General features: G+C 29.0%; 1 protein-coding gene across 1 annotated transcript in view; it reads right to left on the reverse strand.

Moving 5' to 3' along the window:
• The window catches only part of f (espin protein forked), a 274,759-nt gene that overhangs the window by 225,091 nt on the left and 24,556 nt on the right, over positions 1–25,112 (reverse strand). Inside the window, exon 2 of the mRNA XM_043049623.3 lies at positions 13,269–13,377. The gene's annotated coding sequence lies outside the window, so the exon portion shown is untranslated. The remainder of the gene's footprint in view (positions 1–13,268; positions 13,378–25,112) is intronic.

Raw genomic sequence — 25,112 nt, forward strand, 5'->3', positions numbered from 1 at the left:
ACAATATTTTATTTACGAAGTTGCAATCACGAAAAAAGGATTATAAAAATTTTATTCTTAAGATTATAATAAAGATAAAGATTATAACAGTTTAATTTTCCAACTTCTCATAAATTTGTTTGATTGCTTATTTACTTAGTCTAGGCTATTTTTTTCATAAATATTAAGAAAATTATGATGAAATTGAATTTAAAAATTATGTAAAGGCAAATGTTAATTATGCTAAAATAGAATATTTAATCAGTTTTCAATTTGTAAAAATCATTATTTAGTAAAAGGAGTTATTTTTGAAAACCTTATTATTATGAATATTATTATTTGTGTAGCAGTAAATGAAATCAAATTACTTAAAACACTGGCAAACGGACATTATTATTACAAAAAAACAAAATGTAAAACATTTAAAAATGTGTAGAAATAGTTTTATGTAAATAATGTAGAAAAATATTAGCTCAAAAAATATCATGTTGGAAGACAAAGTTAATTTTTTTATGCATAACGTAATTTATGAAGCATTAAAAGAAATCAAATTACTGCAGGCATTACATATAAGATTCTAAAAAAATATTTTCTCCAATCCTTAAGATCTAAATGCATTAAAGTATGCATTTAACAGTTGATGTCAACTTTTAGAAAAAAAAACAACAAAGATAAACTAAACCTTAAATATTGATTGCAAGTAATAAAAATTTAAAATTTAATCTGGTGCACTTAAATAAAATGTTGTACAATTCCTTGCAGTATCATATAGTCAGTTCCAGAATTTTTGTAAAAGTCATTGATTTTGTGAAAATTTCAGTAAAAATTCTTGAATATAGGGATCTTGATCTATAATCAAGTAATTGTTCAAAAACGTCACTTGTCACTAGTCATTCATTTTTACTAGTCTTTTTAAATTCATTAAAGTGTCTTTAAAGTTACTATCAACCATACATTTATACTTTTTGTCCAATTTAATGCTATCAATAAAGCATCAATTTGCACCAAATACATAATTTTTTATACAAGTTAATTGCATACTATTATGCAGGTTAAAGTTTAATGTTTTATTAATTACATGTTAATGATATAATATTTGATATGTAAAATTTGTCACATAGTGCTTCTAAGAGTCAACCCGAGATTTCATAATAAAGAATCTGATTTCCTTCTGTATTTGGTGTCTATTATTTTATGTTGAGAAAAAAGTTTACAATCATTTTAATCTCTATAAAACGTTAAAGCATGAACTAAAAAGAGTCTAAAATTATTCATTATTATTCGGTAAAAATTGTTTAACCTCTCGGTGTAAATTTTCATCAGAAATTAATTGAATCATCTTGGCTTAAAATAATCTAATGTTGTTCATTATAAAGGTAAAAATAAAATAGCTTCTTATATATAAAAAAAGCACATAGAGCTACAATGAGTGAATAAGTTAACACATAAATTCTAACTTGATAAGCTGATTCATTTCTTTTCATAATTAACTAATACTAAGCTAAAAACACTCATAAATGTGAACTATTCACTGTTAAAATTTTCATTCTAAAATTACGGTGAAATAACTGGCAGCTGTCTGTCCATCCGATTAACCGTAAATTTTACGGTAAAGAACATTTTTTTCCTTAATGGTTTTTTCACCATTTGCAACTAGCATTTTTCAAAACCGTAAAAAAAAATTTTTATTTAGCTAGACATAGGAGCCCTACTTTTCGTAAGGTACTGCGCATTGGAGAGTGCCGAATACTGGAAATTCTTCATGTGTTGAAGGGAATGGAGGAAATATTGCGGTGTCAACGCTAGGACTCGAACTCCAGTTCTGTCGGTTATGAGATTGACAGGTAAGCCACCTCGGCTATGATATCTACGAGGGAATTGCAGGACAACCACGCAATGTGAGGGAATTGCAGGACCAGTTGGTGAGCGCTTGGTACCAAATACCTCAGACTACCTATCAGCACCTTGTGGAATCAATGCCACGACGGGTGCCAGCAGTTTTGAGGGCTAAAGGTGGTCCTACATGTTATTAGCAGGGTGGTCATAATGTAATGGCTCTTCGGTGTATATTGATATTTGAAAAAAAAAACTATCGCAGCATTCACCATTAGTGCAAGCTGAATGTTGGCATTTGTCGGTGTAAGTGAGAAATAATCATATTTGGCATACTTCTTAGACATTTTTAAAAGCGTCTACGTGTCATTGACAGCATTTACTGGACAGCTAAAGTTACCAAACTAAAAAAGTTACCAAAAAGACAGTTACTACCTTCGTTACATACACAGAGACACATTATGAAAAATTTATAAAAAGTTATAATATTTTGTTGAGTTCTCTTTCACATTATTTCCTTAAAAGAGAGATATTAAATCAAATGCGTTAATGTTTCGAATATAATCAAAACAAGTAATTCAACTTCAGAAATATATCTCAAAGAAGTTTGGTACACAAAGTTTTAATTACCAACTTGGTGACAAACACACACACAATATGTTTCTCCATTTCTTTAAACTATGCACTTTCGCCTGAATGCGTAAAAAAATTTTTTTATTTAGCTAGACATAGGAGCCCTACTTTTCGTAAGGTACTGCGCATTGGAGAGTGCCGAATACTGGAAATTCTTCATGTGTTGAAGGGAATGGAGGAAATATTGCGGTGTCAACGCTAGGACTCGAACTCCAGTTCTGTCGGTTATGAGATTGACAGGTAAGCCACCTCGGCTATGATATCTACGCAGTTGCAAAGAAGCTTCATTGGGTGGCTCTAGTTGGTGCGATAAAATTCTGGTCGTTTAACTGTATAAGTTGAAAGCAGTTAATAAACAGTTTTTCTCAAACTTAACAGTTTTATTACCATTTTATTTACGGTTATTTGACTGTTTTGATTAAATATAGTAAAATAACCATTCAATAAATTGTTACTTAACCACTTTTTGCTAGAAATTTCTAACAGGGTTGAGAAAAATAAGCGTATAATCCTTTTGATCTCTATTAAACGCTTGAACGCAAACTTAAAATGCGTTTTTATTTTAAGAGCACTACAATTTATTCAAATGCAAAAAAACAGCTGAATCCTAAATCATCATTTACCATGCCAAGTCGAACCAAATCGTAAGAAAAATCTCCGGAAATCTTTTTTTTTTCTTTTTCGGAAATGTGGTATAAGAACTTACATGAATTTTTATTTCTTTATCGTCAACAGTTCTACTGACATTCTCAAAAATTAGGTTTGTCTTGGAAAAACGTCTATAATAAGATTTAATGTAGGGGGGGGGGGGCAACTCAGCCTGACCGCCTTACGCAAGCTCTGTGACGCATCGTAAATCAAAACCGCGATGTTTGTCTCCTTTCATGCGCATTCAGGCGAAAGTGCATAGTTTAAAGAAATGGAGAAACATATTGTGTGTGTGTTTGTCACCAAGTTGGTAATTAAAACTTTGTGTACCAAACTTCTTTGAGATATATTTCTGAAGTTGAATTACTTGTTTTGATTATATTCGAAACATTAACGCATTTGATTTAATATCTCTCTTTTAAGGAAATAATGTGAAAGAGAACTCAACAAAATATTATAACTTTTTATAAATTTTTCATAATGTGTCTCTGTGTAACGAAGGTAGTAACTGTCTTTTTGGTAACTTTTTTAGTTTGGTAACTTTAGCTGTCCAGTAAATGCTGTCAATGACACGTAGACGCTTTTAAAAATGTCTAAGAAGTATGCCAAATATGATTATTTCTCACTTACACCGACAAATGCCAACATTCAGCTTGCACTAATGGTGAATGCTGCGATAGTTTTTTTTTTTCAAATATCAATATACACCGAAGAGCCATTACATTATGACCACCCTGCTAATAACATGTAGGACCACCTTTAGCCCTCAAAACTGCTGGCACCCGTCGTGGCATTGATTCCACAAGGTGCTGATAGGTAGTCTGAGGTATTTGGTACCAAGCGCTCACCAACTGGTCCTGCAATTCCCTCACATTGCGTGGTTGTAGCGTGGCAGCACGAATTTGGTTTTCCAAGTTGGACCACAAATGCTCTATTGGATTAAGGTCAGGTGAATTTGGGGGCCAAGACATGACTTGAAAGTCACTGGAATGTCGACGATTCGACCCTTATGACATGGTGCATTATCCTGTTGGTAAACACCATCCCCCGCAGGAAAAACTGTTGCCATGAATGGGTGAACCTGGTCTGCAACTATGCTCAAGTAGCTTGCAGACGTCAGGGATTGTTCTATGAGGATTAGGGTCCTAATGTGACCCATGAAAGCATTGTTCCTGGGCGAGAAACCATGAAAACCTGGGCGATCCCATTGTAATAGATGGAGGGTGGTCATAATGTAATTCCTCTTCGGTGTATACCGCTCACATAAACATATGTCGACATAAAGCAGGCACCTATGGTAAAAGTTTTTGTTAAACATCACGCAGAAAAATATTCTACTAAAATTACCGTACTTGCATGGTAAGTGACATAAAAAAACATGAATGGGATAATAAAGCCAAAATATATGATATTAAAACCATTCTTCTGGTATTTTTCCTGTTTGAATTGGTAACGGTTTATCGAAAATTCTGCTTTTCAAAATTATTGTTTTCTTACCACACATTTTTATGCCGTGCTCTCATAAATTACCAAATTTTACCACATCTACTACCTAACAGCATAGAAATAAAACCATATTCTGTTGATAATTTTACCAAAAGCTTCGCTAAAAATTACCATGCTTTTGGTGTTCACAAAGTTACGTCATTTTATATTGGTTATACAGATTTATTGAAAGAAAAATAAAGTCTTGCTTTGTTTTTAATAAATTTAAAACAAAAAAAATTTAATACGAAGAAAAATTTCTGGTAAAATTATCGCACTGTATGGTAAGGACATTTCTTGTAATTCTGGTAATAAAACCAAAATATACGGCATTTAAACCATTCATTTGGTAAGTTTCTGTTCATATTTTAACGATTTAATGGAAATTTTTTTTAAGTATTATAGTTCTTATTATCTCACATTTAGTAAAAAATAAAAATCATGAAAATAAACTTAATCTTACAAATGGTTTTTATGAAATACTCTAAGGTATCAGGATGAAATTTCTAAATTTTTCGCATATTATAAAACAGTATTTCAAAGTTAATTTTACCAAAATCATAACAAACGTGCTTCGGTAAAAATTACAGCGCTTTTTAGTGTCCCTAAGAGCCAGAAACACATTACCATATTTAAGTTGTTTTGATCCTATTTTTATCAGTATATTTGTTAATAATACGAATCCAATCGAAGAGAAATCAGTCATTCGAATCCAATTGAGTAGTTAGAATAATAATCAATAATAAAAATATCCAGATCAACAATAAAAAAAAATTCAATTGTATTTTTAAAAGAGTCACGTACGGTAGTTAAATATTCCAAAGAAGATTTTTTTTGTTTTGCATTTCAAACACCTGCTTACGAAATCGAACGAAACGCAAACAATCAGCTTCACCCGGACCTCATCACTTTCAAACTTAGCGTGCAAAACCCATTTTAAAAAAAGCCACTTATATGGTTAACCTTCTGATGTAACTTTAAAAAGCAATAAATAAACCTGGTTCCGTTTCAAAGCAATGACAATTTCGTTACATACTTTCTTTTCTCCTCATTATCTTCTTCACTTCACTTGAGTGGACAAACTAATCGAAGACTTTTTTTAAGAAAACAAAAAGTGTATTCAATGAAATAAAAATAAAAACGAAAACTAATACAGTTCAAGACCAAATCGGGAACACTTTTTAATCCCTGACCTAGTTTGTTGAGGAGAATCCGTAATTTTTTATAGCATCTTTTTTTACTTAAATGACACTTTTATGGCTTTTTGTCCTGTTACTCAGAAGACAGTGATTTTATAAATTGATTGACTTAATAACGAATCCTAGTATTGTGATAAAATAACAATTTAAATCGTGTTGGGGATTTTTTTTCCTTTTCATTCAATTAACCATTCTCGAATTAATGTTTGCGCATTGAGTAAAAAATATGATTAAAACTACTACAATATGGTAAAACTTACCGAGTTTCTGGCTATATTTCTATCTATGGGAACATCAAAAACCTAATTTTTACCGAAGCGCTTTGGAAAAGATTATGGTAAAATTAACAATAAAATATGGCTATATACTGTAGGATAATGTTCGCTATTTGTCGTAAAATTTGCTAATTTTATCATGATACAATGAAGCACGAACGAAATTCATTTATTAGGTTAAATTTGGCTTCCAGTTTTCTATTTTTTACTAAATGTGAGGTAAATAAGAATTATAATTTTGAAAACCTGAATTTCCTGTAAATTGTTACCATATAAATAGAAAAATTATCAAGCAAATGATTTAAATACCATATATTTTGGTTTCAGTTACCAGAATCATGTTTTTTTAGCAGAAATGTCATTACCATACAGTATAGTAATTTTACCAGGATAATTTTCTCCTTGCGGTATCAGCATAATAATTTTGAAGAAATAAAAATTGAACTCCTTTGAAAATGCTATGAAACAAAAATAATTTCTAAAAGTTATTTCACTGAGTTATAGTTTTGCAAAATTGAGTTAGTAATGAAATTTCTATTATAAAAACTTGACCCTATTTAATTATAAAATTAAATATGACTCAATCCACATTGTAAATCATTATGTTTGTAAAATTAAAATTCCCCTGCGATTAAAGAAATCACCTCTCGATTAAGCAGGGAAAAATATTTTTAAAAAATTTCTTCAACTTTGAAATCAACAACAACAACACGCTGAGAAAGAAAAGTATGGTGAAAACTACCAAGATATAGAAAAAATTACTATGTTTCTGGCTCTATGGGATCACCAAAAAGCTCGATAATTTATACAGTAGCATTTTGCTAAGGAGTTACAACAAAATATAGTTTAATAACATGTGAGAAAATTTGGTAAATATGGTAATGTTTAGTAATTTCATCGTGATACCTTATAATATGGCATAAAAATCATTTATACTTTATTTTTCGATTATGTATTTTTCGCTAAATGTGTTGCAATAAGAACTATAATTTCGAATATCAGAATTTTCAGCAAACCCTAATCATATGAGCGAAAAAATTGTAAAATGAATGGTTTAAATACCATATATATTTTTTAACCAGAAATATGCTTTTTTTTTTTTTTTTTACCAGAAATGACATTATTCTACAAAACAGTAATTTTACTAATATGTTTTTCTCGGAATAGACAGTTTTTTAAGGATGTTTTTTTCTCATTTTCATAAGATTAGCCATTCTTGAATTGACGTCTCCTATACATTCATAATCATTCTGAAAAACAAATATAGAATTCTTTTAAAAATATTATTAAACGAAAATAATTTCTAAAAGTTATTTAATCTGAATAGTTAAAAGTTAGTTAGTTATTATAGTTAGTTAAAAGTTATTTATGTTTTGCAAAATTAAGTTTGAAATTAAACTTGTGCTCAAAATTTTTGATCTTACTCAGAGAAAAAATTCTGGTAAAATTACCGTACTGCATGGTAACGATATTTCGAACAAAAAAAACGTAATTTTGGTAAATGAAAGTCAAAATAAACGATATTTAAACCATTTATTTGATTATTTTACCATTCATATGGTAAAGGCTTACCAGAAATTCTGGTTTTCGAAATTATATCTCTTATTACCATACAATTAGTGAAATCCACAAAACTGAAAAATAAATTTAACTGAATAAATGGTTTTCATGCCATACTCTGAGTTAAATTACTAAATTCTCCAAATTTTATCTCATATTAATTTTATCAAATTTATTACTAATTACCAAGCTTTTTGGTATAACCATAGAGTCAAAAACACGGTAAATGTTACCATATTCCGGTAGTTTTGACTACACATTTTTTTCCTCAGTAAACAGCAAATTAATGGAAATGAAATAATGCGTGATTAAAATAGATATAGTAAAAAATTATTGAAGCAATTTTATAGAGATAGATAGATTATATTCTGCAAAAATATAAAAACAAGAGTTCAAACTGAAATTAATCAATATGGAAAAAAGAATTTCTAATTCAGTAAAAGATCAGCAATAAAATGCAAGTAATTCTAATATATGATAGTACATAAAGATCTTTAAAACTTTTAATCTCTAAACATTTCATAAAATATAAATACAAAGAAATCCTATTAAGTAAAAGAGAAAAAAATATTTGGAGATCGCATCTGTAAAATGAAATTTGGAAGAATGTATTGAATTTCACTTCTTCTACTATTCGCCGATTTTTTTCATACTATCTGACCATTAAAACTAAATTACTGTTATTGGCATAATATTAAGGGCGTGAAAACACGTTTCATTACCTATTTTCCTTACTTTTTCTTAAGAATATTCATTTCTTCTTATCTAATTTGGCGATCTATAACTCGAGAACAATAAATCGTGGAACTCTTTCGAAAAGAGTTACACAAATAAAAGAAACGATTAAAATCAAAACAGGTGAAAATTACTGCTAAACTTAAATGACAAAAGGATTAAGAAAAATAAACAATTGCAAAAGCAAAAAAACAAACAAACACTTTCCGATTTTTTTGTTTCATAACAAGGGCGAAGGCTTTTTCTAAAGCAGTACTACGATCGCTTGTCATCTCTCTTTTCTTTTATAATTAGGGTGTACGTGATGTGGAAAAGATTATAAATAATTTTCTAACAATTCGATTTATTCCACTTCCAAATTCATCTGATATTTTCTCTATTAAATTATTTTTTTAATTGAATAACTACAGAGTGGCTACAAAATGCTGTTACAAATATCAAATCATTTTATTGTGCATATATTAAATAGAAAATGATAAATACACAAATATAAAGAACACAATAAATGGAAGTTAACCTTAAAAAATTTTTGTTCGAATGGACAAACATCTATATCGATTACTAAAGATAATATCTTACGCTATAGTCCTTTGACTGCACAAATCATTTTAAAAGGTAATTTGCCCCATTCACGCAATAAAGAAGCTCTGAGAGAGTCCAAACTTCTGTGCTGCTTAGCATTAACTTTTGATTCTGGAATTCGTCAAACTCAAAAGTCTAAGAGATTTAGATTCGCTAAAGAAAGGGGACAATCTTCTTGCTTGATAAACTTCGAGCAATTTACATGGATACAAGCTGGTGTTGTTTTGGCACGGTGCAATGGTGCAGAATCTTGCTGAAATATCCATTCCGTTTTCAGATACAATCTTTCAGAATGTGGCAATACTTCCTTTTTGTAATATTTAGCATTGATTTTTATTACTTTATCGATGAACTTCGACGGAAATTTTCAGTTAATTGACACTGCAGGTCAAACCATTCTTGTTCCGAAACCATTGTACAGTTCGAACACTTTTGGGAATATCATCCAAGGTTGCTGAGGATGCAGCATTATTTTTAGAGTTATAACTTTGTTCTATGCGAAATATTTTCTCATCTGAAAAGATTATTCTGTCAACACTTTTACAAACGATCCGGTTCAGCAATTACTTACATCTTTGTAACCTTTTTAATTTTTATGTTGCTGTCAAACCTTGAACTTTTCTTTTGCATTAATCGCGAAAACCCACGTCTTTATTTAATATAACTTAAATAGTTCTTCGACTCACGATCTTTTCTGCAGTCATTTTATTAGCAGAACGTTGTGAATTTATTCGTATCTTTTCACGAATTCTTTTTAAGCTCTCTTTTGTACGAACTGAGTGTGGACGAGCAGACCTGGGTCTATCTTTAGAGCTATTAATATCCAATAATCAATTTATAGTTCTATAAGTTAATGTTCTATTAAAACCACGAGATTTTAAATACTTAAAGATTCTATCGGCAGAAAATCCGCTATTGAATAGCTGTTTAACCATCAACCCTTTTGATTCCATCTTTAATCTGATACTAAATATTTTGCTTTAAACAAAAATCGCCTGCACTTATAGAAAATGCCACTCACAGGAACAGTGAGGGAGCAATTGTTTTACCAAACAATTAAAATTAATTCCTATTTTTAGGAGTATTACAGTATTTGGTAGCCACCCTGTAATGTTCTATAAATCAGTACGTGCTGCAGTATGTCTAGCTCAATATATATAAGGCAATAGATTATAGGTATAATTTTGTAACATAAATTAAAAACCTATTTTTAAAATCTATAATTGAATATTGTATTGCAGAAACAAGGTAATAAAATAATATTATATTCAGGAGATAAGATCAACCGTCACGACTCTATTATTGAAAGGCAATTTAAAATTATTGCACAATTATAAGAAAATAATGTCTCTCTATATTGAAAAAAAAACATAAGCGCAACAGTTGTCTTGGATGTTCAACTTGACGTTGCTTTTTATTCTGCGCAAAATCTATAAGAATTTTAAAATTTAAATCATAATGGTGCGTAGAAAAATATACAGGCAGTACAATGAAATAACAAAAGAAATGAATAATTATATTATTAGTCCAAGAAATATAAATTGTTACATTTGTTATAAAAAATGTCAAGATTGCTGCTTCACAGGCCGGGTAAATGCAACTATAGAGTTAAAATTTGACGTGGTGAAAAGGACATTTTTATTTATGAATTAAAACGACTTTTTTTTTGAAATTTTCCTTTTATTAAATTTAAAGTTATTGCAAGTTTAAGTTTTTTATTCACACTATCTTTTCACTTTTGTTATTTTAAAAAAAAGGACTCCATATGCATTATTGCAGAAAAGTTCATTTATTTCAAGTTCACGTTTGACTTGAAACCAAAAGTTTAAAAAAAAATAATGAAATTAGGGAAAAAATAATAAAAGTGAGAAAAGAAAAGAAAGAGTAATTAGATGTTGCCATACATAAATCTTGACAATTATATCGAAATTTTCCCAAAATAGGAAAGACTCTAGATAGGTAAAAACCGTTTCCAATTTAAACTGTTATATGATCGAAATTTTTACTAACATAATCTATTTAGATTATACTTATTTTCTATGATCTTGTCATGCATTCTGTATCCGTAAAGTCAAATTTTTTTCTTAAGTTAATTTTCTTCAGTTTTCTTCAAAGACAGTTGATTATTTTTCAAATTCAAGTAATTGTTCATTTCATTACGATTATTAACATAGTAATGAAATTAAGATAATTATATATTTTATAAACAAATTTATTATTTTTCTTTAAAAAAATATCAACTTTTAAGAAAAAGAATTGAAGATGAGTAAGTGGAAATTACGGGAATTGCAGAGCTGAGCCTCTTCGTATAGTAAAAATTCAAACTAAAGCTAATATAAACCACAACGACGATATTAAAATAGTACAGGGAGAAAAAAATTCTGGTAAACTGCATAATAATGATATTTTTGATTTAGAAAAAAACATAATTCTTTTAATAGAAACCAAAACATGTGGTATTTAAACCATTCACTTAGTAATTTTTCCGTTCACATGATAACAGTTAACTGAACATTCTGATTTTCAAAATTATACTTCCTATTACCATTCACATTTAGTTAAAAATGCAAAACTGAAAGCAAATTTAATCGAATAAATGGTTTTTATGCAATGCTCTAATGTAACATGTAAAAATTCTCACATTTACCAAATTTCTCAATCCTAAACGCTTCGGTAAAAATTACCGAGCTTTCATAAAGCCATTATACGGTACCACCAGAATACGGTAAACTTTACCATATTGTGGAAGTTTGGACCATGCTTTTTTTCTTAGTCTACTAATGTAATTATAATGAATAATTTAAGCTAAGAATGAATATTTGAACTATAAATTGAAAATTATAGATCTTTTATTAAAAACTGCAGTAAAATAATTGAATTTATCAGTATTACTATTTAATTTAGTTCTAAATGATTTATTTTACTGGTAATAAAAAGCTTGAGCCTCTTAATAACTAACTTTTTTACCTCTTAATAATTAAATGCTGAAGGGATTGCTAAGTTGTGTTGCAGATGTTGATTACTGAATAATTACACGCTATATTCTAGCCCAGTTATGGTTCAAAAAAAAATAACTTAAGCAGTATAAAGTTTGTTGGTTCTGAAAAGCTTATCATCAACAATAAGGACAAATATGAAAAATAAATGAAGAAAATAATAAATTGAAAGAATCTTAAGAATCAAGATTTTAATTAGGGCAAATAAGTGAACTACCTAGCAAAAATATATCTTATGTTGCTGCTGTCGTCGTCGGCCATTACGGCAGAGGGGGAGCGATTGTTCTTGTTTTTAGTGGCGCCATCCTTGGCCCAGAATTTACTACAGAATTCAGAATTCTTCTGCTACACCCATACGTCACACTCGTTTATAGGACAGACCAATGCATTAATCCACTGATCGTAATTTTGACTTGAACCAGAGAACGATCTATCTCCAATTCAGTTCTCCCAGAGGTATTGGTTTGTTATAGGAACACAGAGGACTTTGTGACCTGACAGATTTAACATGCACCAGTCACCATTTACTCACAATTATTACCATGTCTTCGGCAAGCTGGATTCGAACTCCAGTTTTTCCAAACGTGAGTTCAGTGCCCTGCCAACTAGGTTATCCCAGCCAAAAAAAAATATCTTATAAAATTTAAAAACGAAAGTAAGCGTTCGAATTAATTGTCTATTTCTAGATTTTTGATAAATATATCCTTGTTTAATACAATTTACAATGAGACAACTTTTCAGCAGCATCTGAATCGAGTTACAATAGTTTAAACAATAATAAAATTATTTTAAAAAAATGTGCACTTTAAATAACCTATTCAAAATTACTTACCGTATAGCTTTTATTGCTTTAAAATGTTTAAGAACATTAGTTATCATTCCCAGAAGTTATAAAATTTATCAAGTGCTATTTTGCCCAATCTAATAGTGCGGCGCTTTTATTTTAGAACTTTCTTTCAAAAAATAAATTATAAAAAATTATTAGAAAAAAAATATGATACTTTCGGCAGATTATTTATCAACAAAGGTTTGTTAAGTCAGAACGAAAATCAAAAATTTCATCTAAAATCAAACATGGCGAATAAAAAAGCCTCTTAAAAGATTTCTCCTCCAATACAAACTTATTCAAAATTTCATTTTCAACTGAAAAAGCTGAAATATTTTTCGATTGACTCAAACCTAAAAAACTCGTTTGATGTTTCAGGATTTTAAACTGGAATTATAGAGTTTTAGTATGTTCTTAAGGCAAATTATACCCAAAGGAAAGTTTTCTAAGCTATACTTATTAACAAAATGTGATGTTTACGAACATAGCTCATGCATAATTACGAACGCTCACTTACCTTATAAGGACTAGTTTCTAGAAAGAGAAGTACGTATTTATTATGCTAATCCATTCTGCTCCAGTTTTTCGAGTAGAAAAATCTTAAGAAAAGAAGATTGACACCGTACCTGAAAAAAGAAAGGGAAATCATCAAATTCTAAACTATTTAAAAACTACACGAGGCTTGCAACATTTTTTGTTCTGTCATTCTCAGCCTCATCACTTCTTATTAAGTGATCGAGAGAAAAATATTTGAGACTTATTAACTATTCTAGGCCATAAATGTCCGTTGAGAGTTTTAACTTTTAAAAAAAAATGATAAATGGTTTTTAAAGATGTGATTGCAATGGGTAAAAGTGTTTTTCTTTCTCGTTTACCATTAGTAGTTTGAGAGAGTAAATAGGTTAAATAAATTATTAGTATTTCCTTTGAAAAAAAAAGTAATTTAAATAGGAGGTTGCTTTTTTTTGCTCGGTAACGCATTTGTATATTAATTTCACAGAACAATAAATTACTTACATTGTATCGCGTAATTTTGTTTCAAAAATAATTTAGAATAATTTAATATAAATTTATATCTTTTTCAGATACATTAAAAAAAATAATTTTAAAGAAAAATACAAAACGCTTGCCTTTTTTGAAGTTATAATTAAGGTTTTTAAGTTAAAGAAACAACCTATAATTTCCATACAAATTGAATTGCTATTAACTTACGAAATAAGTCTATCTTATTACTGGTATTGCATTAAATTAAATTTTTACTAGTATATATTAAACAAAATTCAATGTCCAGTGTAGTATAATTATACTCTATAATGATTGATGATGGTGTTAAAGTAAGTAAAGTCTTGATAATAAATCTAAAGAAAGACATGTTTTTTAATGCTTGAAGTTGAGAATATAATGAAAGGTTTTGATAATTTTAAAATATTTGTAGGCGATGAAAATTTTTTTTATAATCGTCGTTGAACAGCCGACCCAATTTTGAGTTTACGACTACTAATGTTCAACTCCGTAGCGGTTCAATTTTGAATCAATCTAGAAGACAAGGAAACTCCTGGATCAGCACCGCCAGAGGTATGATTTGCGATGGAAACATGGGGGACTTTGTGACTCGATGGATTTAACACGCATCAGTCACCATTTACTACACTGGGAGTCTTCGACCTGCTGAGATCGAACCAACGATCTCTTGGAAATGGACCCAGTGCCCTACCAACCAGGCTATCCCGGCCAAATGAAATATTATATCATTTTTATTAAATGGAAATTCTGGATCTTAATAATTTCAACCAAATTCTAAAGTTTGTACATTGTTTAGTTCTTTTATATTCGCCCTTTAAACTAAGATCATTGAATTGAACGTTTTCTATGCGGACCACTATGCAAAATTTCTAAGCCAAATTTTAATCAAATATCATATTAATACGGCGTGATTTAAATATTATTTAATAATAGCAGTTTGGCGGCTGTCTGAAAACTTAGAGGAAGAGTTCACTTTTTTATAGGTTAGAAAGGTTTTAGTTTGCTAAATATGAGAACATAGCAAGTAAACCGATAAAAAATAGCAGCAATGAGAATCTGAAAAATGTTCGATTGGGTGAAAAAAATTTCAGATGGAATGTGAAAAGACAACAATAAAACTTCAAACAAGGCGCCTTATATCACTTTCCTCCAGTTCTCCGTTTTTCTTTCGCTGAAATAAACTCTATCGATGCACTTGCACTTGACTCTCTCTTTGTACGTTCCAACTCGTGATGGGAGATCTATACACCAAAGTAAAGCTTGTTTACGGGCACTAATTAGATACTTGCAACTCGAAAAGAAGTGGTTATGGACTTAGATCAGAGTTTAATTGGACATCTATAAGCGAAGTCATTTGTGTGTGTCGAACCTGATTGGCTTTTGTATCAAAAATGCCAAAATTTACTTACGATGACTGTGATGCCAGAATTGGCATACACATATTTATTTTCTATCTTTTAAAATATCCTTCATTACTTAAGCTTATTTTTATTAATAGAATTACTTTTAAAATAAATCAAAAACTTAATCTTTTTAAGCGAACATAAAATATTTATTTCTTCTCTTCCAGATCAATGTAACGGATACTTTCTTTTTATTTCATTATTATGCAGACATATAAATTTACTGTCGCCTCTAATCGAAAACAAAAATCTATTTATAACTTTTGATTCTAATTTTCCAACGGCTAAATGTTTCGGTTGCATGGTTATAATAATTCACACAAATTTGTTGGCGACTCGTGATCGCCAAGGTGTTCTTTTTAACCCATGTGGATATGCTAGTTGGCTTTGTTTTTGGCTATGATATATTATGATAAATCGCCAAATTTTGGATCTCCTACCCATACTCTTTCTCTGTCCGTTGAGAATAAATATATTCACTTTGAATTTCTAAATTGGAAAGGCTGGGACCCCTTCGGGGAACTCCCAGTCTTAATTTTCTAACGGTCAGAAATGTTGTTCTGCCTTTATGATCTCTCAGTAGAGAGTATTATTCTTTTTTCATCCCTTTAAGGGATTTCTTATTTTATTGATGAAGTGGCCACTATAGAAATTTTAAGTTATGATTAATAAAACCTAAATTTTCATTCAATAATTTGCACATTATTTCCTGGAAACTCAACGTTATTGTTTTTATTCATTCAATATTGGCCAAAATGAACATTCATAATTCCACTATCAACGACACGCCTAATGAAGGAAGCAGCAAGCTTTCATCATTACAAAAAGTGGTGCCTAATGACGGGGAAACGTATCCTGTAAGAATATTTACGTCCATCATGTATCATTCCTATTTGCATCCTGTTTGAAACTCCAGCCGACGTCCAACAACACAACAACAACCAAATCTTCAAGATCCTGATAAAAATTTCCGAATGTCATCAGCAGCCTACCAGTGCGCTTGAAAAACGAGTCTTCTGTGCTTCTCATATTATTCCAAAAGATTGAAATCAATTTCTATGGTGTTTTTTTTTTTTACCTCTTCAAAAGTGTGAATTCCGGTTTCATCAGTTTCAGTATGTTATTCAAGAAAGTGTTTCTCACTTTGAAAAGATGAAAGTCAACTGTGTGTGTGTCTCTCAACAGTGAATTTTTTTTTCTCTCTCTCTTTCATCAAAATCGGAGAGAAATTTTTTTACACAAACTGCAGTGCTTTTTTTTTGCAGTAAAATTGTTTTTAAATTAACACAATTAGATAATTGCATTTAGTGCTTTTCAATTTCTAACTGATTATTTTACAGATTCAGTACTTAATATTTTCAATGCATAACATTTTTTAAAGCAATTATTTCTTATTCTCATTAAATATTTTTGGAATTAATTTTCATTTAATATGAATATCTTATATTCTATTTATTTTAATGATTACAATTTATTATTGCTGTTATATTTTCATTTTTAAAAATGATTATTTTTTTCTTAACTTGATATTTTAATTGGTATAACTATTTTTCATTTATATATATCTATATATAATTTTAAGTTATCTGATTATTAAATATGTCTAAACGTAAAAACAATATAAACTTTCATATTCAACCCTTTGCTGGTGATCCAACCACATCAAAGTTTTTCTTTCTTCAATTAGAAGATTATGTTAAGATTAATTCTCTAGATGAAGAACAAGCTATTGCAACTTTTAGATCTTTAATCTCAGGCAATGCTTTAAAATTTTATATTGAAGAACCTTCATTGGTTAAAATGAAAACACTGAATGAAATAAAACATAAATTTTTGGATTTTTTTAGACAAGATGATAATTCATCTATTTTTGCTTTGAATAATATTTTGTTGAAACCTCAGGAAACAATAAGATCCTTAGCTCATAGGATAAACATAACTTTCCATAAAGTGTATCCTAACTTAAATGATTCAGATGCAATTGATACTTTAAAGTACACGCATCTAATGGGAGCTCTTCCTCATGATATTAAGGTCACAATTTTGAAAGAAAATATTAAAAGTTATGAGAATGCTGTCGAAAGAGCACAACAACTTCAGAATATAGACTCGGCTATTAACAACCAATTTAAAGGGAATGATGAAATTTTAAATCTAAATTCGGAAATTTCAAATTTAAAAGAGCAGATAAACAATATTGTTTCAAATAATAATGATAATAAAAATAAATCTGATGGAAATAAGAGACAATTTGAAAACAAAAATAGAAATTTTAAATCGAAAACTTATTCGAATAGTAGTAATTATCGTAAGGCCCCTTATCATAATAACCAACATACCTTTCGGCAGAATTTTTGTGTTTTCTGTGGCAAGCATGGTCACATTATGAAATTTTGTAGAGAATTTTTGAATATTTCTCAATAGGATGTGCAGATTAATCAACATAATAGAAATTTTCAAACTCGAAGGAACTTTAGAAGCAATAAATTTTACCCCAATAGAAGTTACCAAAATAATAGAGATCACTCGTATAATAATCCTAATTATAATAATGATAATAGACAACAAACTTATCCAAATCCTAATGCCACCACTTTTAACCCCAATTTAAACTAAATTTTAGCTCAAATAAGGCTGATGCATTTGAGCTATCACCTAATATTTTGTCATCAGCTAATATTAAGTCAAGCATTAATGAAAAGAAAGATAATTTTACGCAAACAGTTAATAAAATAAAAATGCAAAATGAATGTTTTACTCAAACTAATGAATTTAATGAAATTATTGCAAATGTTCACAATGAAATACCTAAACTACCCCTCATTAATGTACAACTTAAGGATTATTCTGCCCCATTTCTGATTGATTCAGGCTCTTCTCTTTCAATAATTTCTAATGAAACATTTAATAAACTTAAATATAAATATATTTCTCGTTCAGTTTCAATTAGTACTATAAACTCTAAGGTTTCATTTTTAAGTTGTATTCAAATCTCATTTAAAATTAACAACAAACTATACAAACATACACTTTTTGTTACACATTTAGATAATTCAATTTTTGAAGGGATATTGGGATATGATTTTATGCTAATGCATAATATTCAATTGTCACCTAAGGGCAATTTTATAACAATTAATGGCGAAAAAGTACCATTAATAGGACAAAAACAAACTACGGATAATGTAGACATTGATTTTGATGGAGATATTGTGTCGGATATTTGTGGAGAGATTCATAATGTAAATAAACAAAATGTAAACAAACAAAATTTGGACAATAAACAAAATGGACAAGCTGTACTAAATCATAAAATTTTGTTGAATCCTGAAGAATATATTTATGCTAAAGTAATAGTTAAGAATCCTTTGAATACTAATGTAATTTTTGAACCAAGAATAGACTATAAAAATATTGAAATTTATTCTTCAATACATAATTTAGATCAAGTTAAAAATTTTCATGGATTCTATAACAAAAAGAATAAGTACTATGCTTGTAATATTTTTCTTAAAAATAAATCTGAAGAGACTTTGCATTTAAATAAAGGACAAGCTATCGGCCAAATGTATCCTATAGATACTATCCAAGATTATGACTATTCAAAATTAAATTTAAATGATTCTATTGCCAATAATCAAGAACTAGACCAAACTAAAAGACAGGAATTTTTAAATTTAATTGTACCAACAAAAGATATTGTGGACTTAAGAAAAAGGGAATTGAAAGAAGATGATTTCCAGCTAGGTCATCTTGATGAAGCAAAACAAAAGCAATTAAAACATTTATTGTTAGAAAATTACCAAGTCTTTTCAAAATCTTTAAAGACACTCGGGCACACAGATAAAGTAATACCTGAAATTTCTTTTATTCATGATTATCCTATTCGCACTTTGCCATTTCCTGTGCCTCAAGCTCTTCAACAAGAGACACTTAAGCAATTGCATGAAATGGTCGAAGCAGGATTGATCGAAAGAAGTGCAACACAGTGGTCTTGCCCAATGCTTTTGGTTAAGAAAAAGAATACTAATGACCCCAAACAAAAACAAAAATTTAGATTAGCTTTAGACCTACGATTAATTAACAGCATTGTTAAACATTCGGCTTACCCGCTTCCTAAGATTCAAAATATTATTCTAAATTTATCTAATTATAAATTCTTTTCATCATATGATCTTCCTAGTGCTTTTTGGCAATTGAACCTCCCTGAAGAATACCAAGATAAGCTAGCGTTTACAACCCCTTGGGGAACTTTTAAAAATAAAACATTAGTTTTTGGCTTAAAAACAGCTTCTGCAACTTTTCAGGCCCTTATGGATTCAATAATGGAGGAAACTCGACTAGAGGGAATTTTCGCGTATCAAGATGACATAGTCATTGCAAGTAATTCTTTTGAGGAAACTGTAGAAAAACTAAAGGTTCTCATTTCTGTTTTAACTAAATATAATATAACTCTTTCACCAAGTAAATGTAAATTTCACCTTCAAGAAATTGATTATTTAGGATTTAAAATATCAGAACAAAAAGTTTTACCAATTGAATCAAACATCATTAAAATTACATCTTTTCCTATTCCAAAAACTAAACGACAACTTAAGAAATTCATTGGTGTTTGTGGATATTATAGAAATTTAATACCATGTTATGCTAAGCAAATTCAACCGCTAATTGATTTGACCTCCCCTAAAGTTAAGTTTAAATGGACTCAAGAACATCAAAATGTTTTTAATTCTCTGCAAGAGATATTTTTCAATAAACCATTCATTAGACTCCCACAATGGGATAAAGATTTTATTTTAAATACAGATGGTTCAAATTTTGCTATTTCTGGTGTACTTTTACAGGAATTTGATGGTAAACTGTCTCCTGTGTCATATTTTTCCAAAACACTTAAAAATGCAGAAAGAAAGTACCCTGCTATCAAAATAGAATTAATGGCTATAGTAAAATCAGTTTTGGCTTTTAAACATTATCTGTATAATAGACATTTTATTATTTTATCTGATAGTAAACCCCTTAAACATTATAAGAAAACTTCTTCTCCCATGGACTTAACTACAAAATGGTTAATTCAGTTAAGCGAATATTCTTTTACTTTTAAGCACATTTCTGGAGTCAAAAATGTTTTGGCAGATTATTTTAGTAGATTAGAACAAGAACCTCCCCAACAGGACATATGTAGTAATCCTCAATTACTTCAAGTGAATGATGAAATATTTCCTTTTATTGAAAACTCTAATGATGATGAACAAAATTATATAAATAATACCAATGTAAACAAAGACCCCCTTTTGGAAATTTCTAATCAAACATTTTTAATTGAACAAAAATTGGATAAAAATATCAAGAAAATTTATAGCAATATTGAAAACAAACAATTCACTAAATCGAATCAACATTACTTTATTGATTCTGACACTAAATTATTAATGTATGTACATATGGAAAATGATAGAGAATTTCCTGTCATTGTTGTTCCTAAATCCTTAATATCTAAAGTTCTTGCAATAATTCATCTTCCACATTTTGGAATTAAGAAAACTTACCAATTTTTAAAATGTAGATATTTTTGGTATGGTATGTATTCAGATACAGAAAATTTTGTTAAATCTTGCCCCAAATGTATGGAAAATAAACATCATAGAATACCTCACGCTCCTTTACAAAATAATTTTATTCCCAAAAGACCATCTGAATTTGTTTCTTTAGACATAGTAGGACCTTTTTCTAATCAACAATATATTTTAACTCTTATTGATCATTTCAGCAAACATTTAGAACTTTTTACATTAACAAAAATTACTACCGAAGCTGTCACTGATTGTCTTTTTGCATATATTTGCACTTATGGCAGACCTGATATGATCTTAACAGATTTAGGTACTCAATTTACATCAGAAATATTTGAATACTTTTCAAAGTCATTAGGAATTAAAATGAATCACACTACTTGTGCACATCCTGCCGCTAATTCTGTTAGTGAACGGATTAATACCAGCATAAAATCAACAATAAATTCTTTAATGAAAGATGGCATAAATTTTAAAAATGCAGCAAGAATTCATAAAAACTTGTATAATGGTGCTAAGCATAGCACAACTGGATTTTCACCTAATGTAATACATTTCGGTCGAAATTTGTCATTAATTTTTGATACTTATAATCCCGATATTCAAGTACAACAAATAGATAAAGGCCATTATTTGGATAAAATTCTTTCGGAATTAAATAAAATGTATGATAAAACTTATGAAAATATTGCAGACGCCCAATGTAAACAAAACAAAAGTAATAATGAAAAATCAAAACTCAGATGCTTAATACCTAATGATATTGTGTATATTAAATCAAGGAATAAATATAACAAAAAGTTTTCTGGTCCTTACAAGGTTATTAAAAAGCATACTGATGTAACATATTCAATTCAAATGTTAGATAATCATCATGGTAGGATTTTTAAAATACATATTGATAGATTATTATTAATGAATAAAAGAAAGGAACATTTAAATGATAACGATAATGTCTCTAGGAATAATGATAATTATAAATCTCATTACAATTTAAGGAATAGAATCGTTTAGAAAATTTTTTTGGTTTTGCGAATGAAAGATATATGATTTTTCGAGTCTTTCCTACTGTAAAGGCAGTAACATTTTGTTTACAAATATAAAGTAAAACATTTTTTTTCCATTCATATAAATATATTTTTATTTCAAGTGTATTTTCAATTTATATATTTACTATTTTTGCATTTCAAGTTATATATTTTTTTTAGTTTTCATATGTGATAATGAAAACAAAGACTTAAATAAGTTGCAATCACAGTAAAATTTTGGTGTAAAGATATTTTGTGCAGTTAAAATATGAAGAACTGTATGATTGATTAAAAGTTCAAGCAATATAAATATTTACATGAAAGAAATCGTTTACTCTAAGAACTCTTCAAAATTTTTATATTTCAATCTTTAACCCTTATGCACAATGGATGCTAACACAAAGCATTCTAGGATTAGTTGGTAAACAATGAATATTTTATAAGATATGGAATTCATAAATAATACTTGTATTTATATATTTAATTGAATTTCAACCACATGCTCACATTTAACAAGTACTATAGTGCAGTAAAAATAAATTTTGATATCTATATTGATTAAATTCTATCTCATTGTTGCTGTTGTTTTGCATGGAGGCATCTGTGCGGAATGATTTATGGTGATTTTCTTTACTTAGGCGCCAGGTAATTAAATTCATTAAGTGACGTAGAGATAAGATTTTTTTATTACAATGTAAATAAACATGAATAATAAATTCAATGGTAATATTTCTTTAAATTTAGAACAACTGTAAAGATTACATGGATTATAAGTTGTAATAATGTAACAACAATAATTTTTATTAACAATATTGGACATGTTACTCAGTCCTAAATTTTTTTAAACGTGAATTGAAATAAGATAATATATTTATACTTTCCTGTGCATAAGAAAAGGGTTATTTAATACAAGTAATACACACCAAAATACTACTTTTTGATTTAAATACTTTTACTGTGAAAAGCTAATGCAACTTTTAGTGAATGTTTTTAAATGAGCTATTTAATAATTGTTTAAAATAAAGATAAGAATTCTTTTTGCTGAGTATAAATATTTAGATGAACATAATAAAATGTTCAGATTTTTTTTCATGCTGAAATATATAAGTTTGAAATAATGGAGGCAAACAAAACTGAAGTAAATTATTTTTCTCAAGAAAAGGACTTGTAGGAAAAGGAAGAAATAATAATATTGTAAGTTTGCTCTTCTCTCTGAGTTGAGAGAAATTAAAAACATCCTGGCCAGGTCATGACAATGCTCAGCTAATGAAACATTTGAAATACTCAGCAAATTTTTCATGTATAGCTCAGAACATTTACATATGATATTTAGTAACTTGAGTGTTAAAAGTATATCTTAGAACTACAACTGTATGTTCTAAAATTTTTTTGAATAATAATTTTTCTTTGATCTTTAATTATACATAAGTGTATATTTCATATTTTGTTCCTTGAATATATTATGTTTCAATGCATAAAATTTTTTGTAACATGGGGGGAGATCCAATTTAAAAAAAAAAAAATATGTATATATTTTTTTTCTGTGTCCAGCGGGGATATATGTGATGCCAGAATTGGCATACACATATTTATTTTCTATCTTTTAAAATATCCTTCATTACTTAAGCTTATTTTTATTAATAGAATTACTTTTAAAATAAATCAAAAACTTAATCTTTTTAAGCGAACATAAAATATTTATTTCTTCTCTTCCAGATCAATGTAACGGATACTTTCTTTTTATTTCATTATTATGCAGACATATAAATTTACTGTCGCCTCTAATCGAAAACAAAAATCTATTTATAACTTTTGATTCTAATTTTCCAACGGCTAAATGTTTCGGTTGCATGGTTATAATAATTCACATAAATTTGTTGGCGACTCGTGATCGCCAAGGTGTTCTTTTTAACCCATGTGGATATGCTAGTTGGCTTTGTTTTTGGCTATGATATATTATGATAAATCGCCAAATTTTGGATCTCCTACCCATACTCTTTCTCTGTCCGTTGAGAATAAATATATTCACTTTGAATTTCTAAATTGGAAAGGCTGGGACCCCTTCGGGGAACTCCCAGTCTTAATTTTCTAACGGTCAGAAATGTTGTTCTGCCTTTATGATCTCTCAGTAGAGAGTATTATTCTTTTTTCATCCCTTTAAGGGATTTCTTATTTTATTGATGAAGTGGCCACTATAGAAATTTTAAGTTATGATTAATAAAACCTAAATTTTCATTCAATAATTTGCACATTATTTCCTGGAAACTCAACGTTATTGTTTTTATTCATTCAATATTGGCCAAAATGAACATTCATAATTCCACTATCAACGACACGCCTAATGAAGGAAGCAGCAAGCTTTCATCATTACAATGACGTCACTTACAGGTGTCTGATTTCGACATCTAATTATTGACAGAATTTGACTGTATGCATAGTTGAGAATATTTCCTTAAAATGTCAAATGTAAATGTTCATTTGCATGTCAAAACGTATGTGGATGGCGACGATATAATATGCGTTTTGATTTCAGACAAGTATGTTTGGCTTATGGTTTCTCAAATCCTAGATGGCTTTTTCGCAAAATTGTGTTTCTTATATTTGTAGACAGGGGAATTTTTTGCATTTCCAACTGCTTATTTAATTTAATTTTAAAGATATCTTTATTACTAATACTATTTTCCTTATATCCAAGATGATTTAATTAACTAAATAAACACGCAGCATTTCCCTATAAAAATAAAATAAACCTGCTCATATTCCTTTTAACCAACATTATTTAACACATTTAAAATTACAGGTTATGTAACTAAAAATTACTTCAAATTATTTTTTATAATTATTATTTTTCTTTATTTAAATTTTGTTACTTTTTAAAAACAATACAACCTATTTATTTCAAATTGTAGATTATCATATTCTTTCGTCTAACTATCCTAATTCAATTAAAATTAACTAAAGGTCTTATTAACACAGTAAAATTGGCTTTTGTAAGGGAACGGGAAAAAAATGGCTAAATAATATCATTTTGCCGTCTTAGAAAGGAAGGCAATGTCTCTTACCTTCTAATTGAAAATACGAGGCCTGTCTAAAAAGTATCCGACTTTAATTTTTCCCGCACTAAGTAATTATTCTAAAGCGACACTATCGTGCACGGTGGAAGGAGGAACCTTAATGCACATGCTTGAATTTTTTCACCGCGTTCGGTTGTGCCAGTCGCTGGCTGGTGGTCGCCAAGTAAGGTGCTGTTCGTAGTGTTCGTCGGATTTAGTTTTCTCGTAAGATGACTAAACAAATTGAGCAAAGATATTGCATCAAATTCTGTCAAAAGCTTGGT

The sequence above is a fragment of the Parasteatoda tepidariorum genome, chromosome 1, assembly GCF_982258835.1.
Source record: "Parasteatoda tepidariorum strain Cologne lab strain chromosome 1, Ptep-v5.0, whole genome shotgun sequence".
NCBI classification, from domain to species: Eukaryota; Metazoa; Arthropoda; class Arachnida; order Araneae; family Theridiidae; genus Parasteatoda; species Parasteatoda tepidariorum.